Source organism: Sinocyclocheilus anshuiensis, unplaced genomic scaffold, assembly GCF_001515605.1.
Source record: "Sinocyclocheilus anshuiensis isolate Anshui unplaced genomic scaffold, SAMN03320099.WGS_v1.1 scaffold201, whole genome shotgun sequence".
NCBI classification, from domain to species: Eukaryota; Metazoa; Chordata; class Actinopteri; order Cypriniformes; family Cyprinidae; genus Sinocyclocheilus; species Sinocyclocheilus anshuiensis.
The window spans coordinates 833,183-842,122 of record NW_015537959.1 but is presented as its reverse complement, the minus strand read 5'-3'; positions in this window follow the sequence as shown (position 1 = coordinate 842,122).

The window sequence follows — 8,940 nt, the reverse complement described above, 5'->3', positions numbered from 1 at the left end:
GTGTGTGTAATATATATATATATATATATATATATATATATATATATATAATACAGAAATAAATAAACAAACAAATAGGTCTGACCCACATACTCTTGTTTTTATATATTATATAAGTTGTTCATTTAGGAGTAATATGGTTTTGAATTTGAATATCTAAAAATCAAAAGTGAGATTTGATACAGTTATGTTTGCATGTGGTTTACTCTCTTTGTTTTTCTAAGGTAGAATATGCAAACCAGAGCTTTGCCTCTGCCTATATTTACTGGACGGTTCATTCCAGAGCATGTAATATACTGCAATGACAATGTAGTTGGTGGGATTCCCTCTTTGTGGGATATAATTACCACATCAGATACAAAATTACAATTGTTTGTTATGATGAATGTAATCCAAAAATCTTGAAATAGTCACCGTTAGTTAGAAATTTCAATCATGGTTTGATTGTTACTTGTCTACATTAAAGGCACCCTTAAAATGTCAGCTTTATCTGTCATCTGTCTATCTGTTTTGTTTATTTATGATTAATATAATTACATCACAAAACACTACAAGATAAATAGACATGGCTTTGTGTAATGCCTTGGAAAACTAAATCATAAAAAAATTTTTTTTAAAACTAGCCAATGCTGGTATCATGTGGGAGGATAAGCAGAAATTTTGTCCCTTTTGCCCACGACTGACCTTTTTCATTTACCCCAGTCTATCAACACATTGAAACAGATGACATTGTTTACTATTTTCTCTTTATGCTTCTTTGTTAATGATTGTGATTGTCAAACTCACTTTGCCTGGGGCCAATATAGCAGACTGAGTATGAGAGACAGCTCTCTGATTCCATTATGGAAACTATAAAGCAGGCAATCCATCCACTGGAGCCTGTAACACATGCACATTTGTTTGGGAAACACGTTGGTGGTTCACGTCATTCCTTGATGGGTAGGTTCACGGTGGCTATAAATGCAATTCGGGAGCCAAAAATAAGTTTTCACCTAATTACTGGACTGTGGGACGAGATCTAAGCTGATCTCAGAATGATGTCTGTATTGCTGGTGAGTTACCTGATGATTATTACTTGAGACACATTTGACTCACTGGCTCTTCTTATACTTTTGCATCTTTCTTTGTACATCAGAACTCATATTTTTAAATGAACAAAGATACTATTACTTAAGTTGATATTATTATCATTATAGTTCTATATATTTAACAATAATGTATTTATGTTTTTATGCACTTTCTATTTCACGTCATTGTCTCATTACAAATGTTGGTATATTATTTAGACTGATAGGTGAGAAGTATAGACAATATAGGTTTACTGCCTTTATTTACAAGTTTATAATACTTTTATAATACTTTTTATAGATATTTATACTAATATTTTTAATATAATAAATATAATATAATACAATTTTAATATATTACTAATTTTTACAATCCACCTTATTTTTCCTGTAAGAGTGGGCGTGGCCATTTGTAATTTTTATGAGTCTGGCTTCCGGTCTCATCCGCTTCCAGCTATTTTTAGCTGTACAAAACAGCTCATTTTGCCGCTTGATATTGCAAATTGGTGTCTTACCATATTATTTTAATGCATTTTCTTAATTATGAACACACTGGTTTGTACTGCAAACAGTTTTACCGTTTACTGCACTTTGTTATTCTTCTCGTTATTTCTCTACAGCGGTAAATGAACTACAGCGGTATTCAGACCCCCTTCAATTTTTCACTCTTTAAAATAACGAAGGAGTGGCTTCACAACAACTCTGTGACTGTTCTTGAATGGCCCAGCCAGAGTCCTGACTTAAACCCAATTGAGCATCTCTGGAGAGACCTAAAAATGGCTGTCCACCAACGTTTACCATCCAACCTGACAGAACTGGAGAGGATCTGCAAGGAGGAATGGCAGAGGATCCCCAAATCCAGGTGTGAAAAACTTGTTGCATCTTTCCCAAAAAGATTCATGGCTGTATTAGATCAAAAGGGTGCTTCTACTAAATACTGAGCAAAGGGTCTGAATACTTAGGACCATGTGATATTTCAGTTTTTCTTTTTTAATAAATCTGCAAAAATGTCAACGATTCTGTGTTTTTCTGTCAATATGGGGTGCTGTGTGTACATTAATGAGGAAAAAAAATTAACTTAAATGATTTTAGCAAATGGCTGCAATATAACAAAGAGTGAAAAATTGAAGGGGGTCTGAATACTTTCCGTACCCACTGTATATACAGGTATATATACTTTTTACTAATTTATAGGCTCATTACAAATGTTGGAGGTTATAAAAATTAAAAACAGGACTGTCCAGTGCCAATCATAACCAGTGCTCCACATGCAACTGCACCGCAGCTGAATTTCAAAGTGTTGCAAAAAATCTCAAAATCCCCATTTTAAATTATGGTATCAGCAAAACATCGATGTCTCCATGGACATACAGGTAAGCAGAGTTCCCTTTGTAAATCAATATTATTCTTCTGTTAATCCATGAATTGAAAATGTGTGTATCTGATCGTTGTAAACTGTCATTTTTCCAGCTGCACTGTGGATATTGACAGGATTCCTAGGTTCATTTGTAATGCTGTATAGTGATGAGTCATGCATTAAGCTTGTGGATGCAAAACCAGCAGGAAACAAAGTCCGCATAAACTCTTTTAGACGGTATCCATGTAGCAATGGTAGCTACAGACTCTCTGAGAAGGATTATAAATTGATTGTTGGATGCACATGTATTATATAATACATTTTAAAGAAGTAATAAGCATGATAACAACAGTGCTGTGAATTATTATATCTATAAATATACCTGTATCATTATACCTATGTCTCTATCTCATATATTGCATCATTTAAAGGTCCCATATTGTCAAAACTGAAATTTCCTGGCTTTTTTCACGATAACTGAGGTCTAGGGGCTATTTAACTACCATATAAATTTCAAAACAGTCAGTCTACAATAAAATGCACACAACCTGCATAAAGTAGCTGTGATTTTTCACGAACCGTTGTGACTTCTGTAAAAAGTTGACGTCAGAACTACTCAGTCACCGCCTTCAGTCACCACCCCGAGCACCGCCCACAGTCCCACTCTCCTTTTGCCAAACCCTCAGACAACATCGCATCCATGCCATTGCTGAGCAACGACAACACAGAAACATGTCGAAAAGGTTAACTTTAAAAGAAGTGTGCGCTGCAAACGCGAGCATTTTTGACGATCGTTTCTTTCCAGTCTGCTCGTTTTATTGCGTTTAATCACAGCTGTCGTCGGTTTTTTGTCTGGCAGTGGCAGCAGATATGCGATCAAATTTCTAATTTGAGGCTGTATTACGTCGATTCTGGCACCCAACATCACAACAAGATGATATTTTAAGCTCCTTATGTAGCCGAATCTGCGCTGGTTTGAATGGGCCGCCTCCAGTTTCTTCTTTGTTTTGCTGCCTCCAGCTAGGCGCTGTGACGTCGGCTGACCCTAGTTACCTGGCCGTGCGTCACTCAGAACACAACAGACCAATCAGAAGAGAGGCTCATGAATATTAATTAGACAGGCCAAAATCGACCTGTTCTCAGCAGAGCTCCTGAGAGAGGAGCTGTAAAAATATATTGAGATGGTTTTTGGTACTTATACCGCAAATATATATTCTTAAGTACATCAAAACCTAAAATAAAACTCCAGAAAGGTGTACAATATGTGACCTTTAAAAAATAAAGATATATTTTAACTGAAACGAACAGAGCAACTGAAAAGAAAGACACTAAATAAATTGCAATGGCTCTTTTTTTCTCTTACATTTTATGATACGGTCCTCCAGTAATAAAAAAAGCATTCCATAGCATCCCATATTCAATTAAATTTAAGTTTAAAAATCTACAAATCTAAAAAATAAATACATTTAAAAAACAATTATAAAGGAAGAAAAAAATCCTGCACATTCCTTTAGTTTGTAAGAAATCCTGTATTTATTAAGGGTTCAGTCTTTAAATTGTTTCCTATTTCCATCACATCTTTGTTTATTTATTGTTCTGTATTGTGTTCTTTAAATATATATATTTTTTAATTACCCCAAAATGCAAATACTTTAATTTTTTGTTTGTTCCTTTGGGGGGTGGTACATATGTAAATGTATAATTGTTTAATTGAATATTCATGTGAAAGCAATTGCAGATATGGTCATTTTGATACATTCAGCAAAAGTATAATTCCTTTTGACACAAGCATCGCTGATCAATATACTATAAATAGGTATGTGTATTTATAGAAGCATATTTTATTGCCATTCTCAAAAGACCCTATTGATTTTGTGAAACATAAACACTCACCTCCATCAACCTCTTTCCCACACAATAAATTTGCATGAGATTTTTATCTTTTCCACCATGTCACCTTATAAAATTTTATAATCTCACCACAAGGAAACACATTCACAGGGTCATTCCCCCTATGCAGCAAGTTTAACATGTATACATAATGCAGAAGGAAAACAAAAAGTACAAACAATGCTGTACTGACAGTGATGATGCTGCAGGGCAAATTAGTTCAAGTGTGCTCAATTGGACATTATTGTTTAAAGGAATAGTTCACCCAAAAATGAAAATTTAGCCTCAGGCCATCCAAGATGAAGGTGATTTTGTTTCGTTATCAGAACAGATTTGGAGAAATTTAGCATTAGCCTACTTGTTCGCCAATGGATCCTCTGCAGTGAATGGGTGCCGTCAGAATGAGAGTCCAAACAGCTGATAAAAAACATCACAATAATCCACAAGTGATGCACACGACTCATCAGTTAACGTCTTGTGAAGTGAAAAGATGCATGTTTGTGATAAACAAGTCCATCACTGAGAGGTTTCTTTAAACCATAACTTGTGGTCAAAACACGAGTCCATAATCCATAATAGCACTTTCTCCATGTGAGAAAGTCCATCCCCTGACTCCTGTCTATCCTTTCACATCAAAATACAACAACATATTTGTTTAAAACTCTTTTGGACTGTTTTCATTTTTAAATTATTCTTGATCTGTACATATTTCTCTCCTGATTCAGATGAGGCAACTTTTTTCAGGAGCAAGCAATGTTATGAATAGAGGACTTGTTTTTTTATATAGCTGAAAGCAACAGTTAAACCGATCTACATCTTGTTAGGGTGAGTGCATTTTTAGAAATTTTTCATTTTTGAGTAAACTATTCCTTTAAGGTGTAAAGTCTATGCGAAATAGTGAAATTCAAGGCCTTAGACAGAGGAATTACTGAGCGGAATTCCTTTTCTGTCATTGTAACTCATCTGATGGTCCATGGACAAGAGTGCCCACAAGCTGTTCACATCTCCCACAGACTCTCGTAATGGTATTTTGCTGCAGGCCTTTGCAAGCCGGTATCTATTGTTTAGCATATGGCGCATGACATCAAAAAACAGAGCAGGTGTGAAATAGTTGGCTGTATCTACTGAGGTTAGTTATTTTAATAGCTTCATCCAATAAAGAACACACAAAAAAAGGTGGTAATTTCTATGGGATTGCATATTCTCTTTTGTTCTGAAATTAAATTCCAGTGAATTGTTGTTGAATTATGTTTAACGTGACATTTCAACTACTGAATAGCTTTATTTGACCCTCTAACTCTAGCACTTTCTATTCTATTTTATAGAATAATGGGAAATTAATTTGGAGCATTGTGTGAAGCTCTGCATGCAGCTTTGGAAGGCCTGCTGAAGAACACAGGATATTTAGACAGCTAATCCAGATGGAGCTCAATGAACTTAAGCAGAATTCTGCATGATTTCCGGAGCAGCATCGCAGACAAACAATCACAGTCATAATCCAAAGCCCACATCTGTGATGAACGTCGTTCCAGGAACAACAAAGCATGGTCATCCTGAAACAAGTGTTATTTGTTTGCATGTTAAGGATAAGCAGCAATAGAAACTACAGTACACAGAAGAGTTTATGCTTTAAACATCTCTCAATCCATCTTTTCACAGTTTAGAGGAATTTGTAAAAAATGTGTTGATGTCATGAATCCATTGTCTGAAGATGAAAGTCAGTGCAGCTGAGTCCTTCACTACCTTCTAGAAACGTCTAAATTAAAGCTCTTTTAAAAACGCTCATATATATATATATACATACATATACATATACATACATACATACATACATACACACACACATTAACCGGGACTTGTCACGGTACTTATATATTATTGCTCTTTTGTTGGTTTGATTGCTTCTACTGTCCTCATTTGTAAGTTGCTTTGGATAAAAGCGTCTGCTAAATGATTAAATGTAAATGTAAATAAATAGCTTGTGACATATTAGGAATCTCTACAATGTATGCACAAGAATGGCCTGCAATAAACTCTGTACAATATAGACCCTGGTATAATATTTTATCTTTTAATATCTTTGTCTCCACCCACACTTTGAGATGCCCATCCTGAGGTTCACTATAGCTCCTGCGGTCAGATCCATCCCAGACTTGTGGCCCCTGTGTGAACATGAAAATTCAACTAATCCCTCTGATTGCATATTTCATAGATTCTCCCAATTTTCTATTTTATTAGAAGTCATTGTAATATAATGGTTCTATTTTAACACCAAATTATTCAGTACTATCATTAATACAATGTGGATGGATTAAATCGGTTTAAATGTATTTTTGTGCATACATGTGTATGAATGCATGCTATTTAAAATCTTTTGACAGTCCAAGAAAGAAAGTTTGACCTACTGAAATGACGATTTCTTCCTCATCTACCTAAACGATTCCCACTAATTTCTTTTTAACTGCCACAGTGAACATACATTTACAACAGAAGAATTCAGTTTCATTTCTGTTTCAACTTGGTGTCCAGTATACTTTCATTTGATAAACATGATGAAGTGTGTCTATCTATCTATCTATATATTTTTTTTAGATCTACAGTATATATTATAGATCAGTGGATTTGTTTCATTTTGCTATTTAATATGCATTATTGTTTATCAATAGTTATTAACAGATATTTGTTTATAAAGAGCTCTTTTTTTTATTTATTTTTTTTTTGTTTTGTTTTTTTTTGCTTTTCTTTATTGCAAACAATTCAGAGTTGACATTAATGAATAACAACTTTGCATACATTACACATAATGTATCAACAATACATCCAATGTCATCTGAACATATGGAAGAGAAGAGAAGAAAAAAAAAGAAGTTGATGATGACTGTTAAAAGAGAAAGATGCATTTAAACAGCTTTTTTATGAACATAACGAAAGGCAGGAACAGAACAAATAAAGAAAAGAGGATTTAAAAAAAAAGCAAAAAAAAAGAGCTCTTTATAAACAAATATCTTTTAATAACTATTGATAAACAATAATGCATATTAAATAGCAAAATGAAACAAATCCACTGATCTATAATATATACTGTAGATCTAAAAAATATATATATATAGACAGACACACTTCATCATGTTTATCAAATGAAAGTATACTGGACACCAAGTTGAAACAGAAATGAAACTGAATTCTTCTGTTGTAAATGTATGTTCACTGTGGCAGTTAAAAAGAAATTAGTGGGAATCGTTTAGGTAGATGAGGAAGAAATCGCCATTTCAGTAGGTCAAACTTTCTTTCTTGGACTGTCAAAAGATCTCATCATATCTCTTCAAAAAATAAATACATTTTTTTGTTATTTATTACTCTTAGTGATTTAATTCAATGTTCTACTTCACATAAGAAATCGATAAAAGTAGGTATTTTCTTAAGAAACCTTTGTTTGTTTGAAAGTTAACAGATTCTAAAGATTTGTTTTGGTTTTCAAAAAAGCAAACAACATCCTTAATGTGTAAATTACAGTTCATATTAACTTTAGAAAAACAATAGGAACTCAAATCTTTCCAGAAAAGTGATGAAACATTACAAGAGAAAAATAAATGACAAATACCTTCACTTTCGTTTTTACAGAAGGTACATATATCAGCTACATCACAAAATTTCGACACAACATGCAAAATTTTTAAATGCACTTCTTTCACTTTATTGGGTATACAGTATTTATATGGTAATAACCATGTTTTCCTCCATTGAATGTTATCTATTTTAGAACCCCAAAAAATGTCCCTTTTGGAGAAATTGAGTTTCGAGATTGAGAAAGTTGACGAATAAATGTATTATTACATTCTTTACTTAAAAGCGAAACACCTCCCAAACATAACTGTTGGGATGACCATGAGCATGACTCATGGGTGAGGGAAGCTTTCATCAGACATATTAATCCATCAGGAATTGCCTTTATAACCAGTGTTGGGGGTAACGCATTACAAGTAACGCTTAATATCCAAATTATTCCATAAGATGGTTTTGTGGGGGGAAAAGTTGGGGTTGTAAACCAGTTTCCAGGCTAACAAAGCTTGTTGATGAAATCTAGCCAGTTTAATAGGTAATTTACCAGTGGAGTAATTGCATTTCATCAAAAAAGAAAGGCCACCTACCCTATTAAATATATTATTAGGAATAAAATACCACATAGAATCTGACCCAAGCAAACATCTTTTTAACCAATTAATTTGAAATGTATTGTTAGTATCATCAAAATTCAAAATTCTTCAAAAAGAACACAAAGAATGGCCTTCTCAGCTGCCATAGTTGCAACTCTTGCGTCATCAGAACAGAGTGTTCAACATAGACATAATATATGTCTATGATGTTCAACGCACCACCGTTTCCGTTTAAAACACGTTTTGCACCGTTTTGTCGGGGCTGAACGCGGCCCTGGATAATCCTTCTGTTTTGGATAAGAAAACTCTGCCTAAAATTGATAAATCTCTTTGGAGCCAATTATTAAAAATATATTTTGTTTTCAATAACCGTTGAGAAAAATTCAGAAACTGTCTACCAAGTACATTTTTCGTTATATGAATCCCCAAATATTTCACTTCATTTTTAATTGGAATAATTTCAATTTCAGTT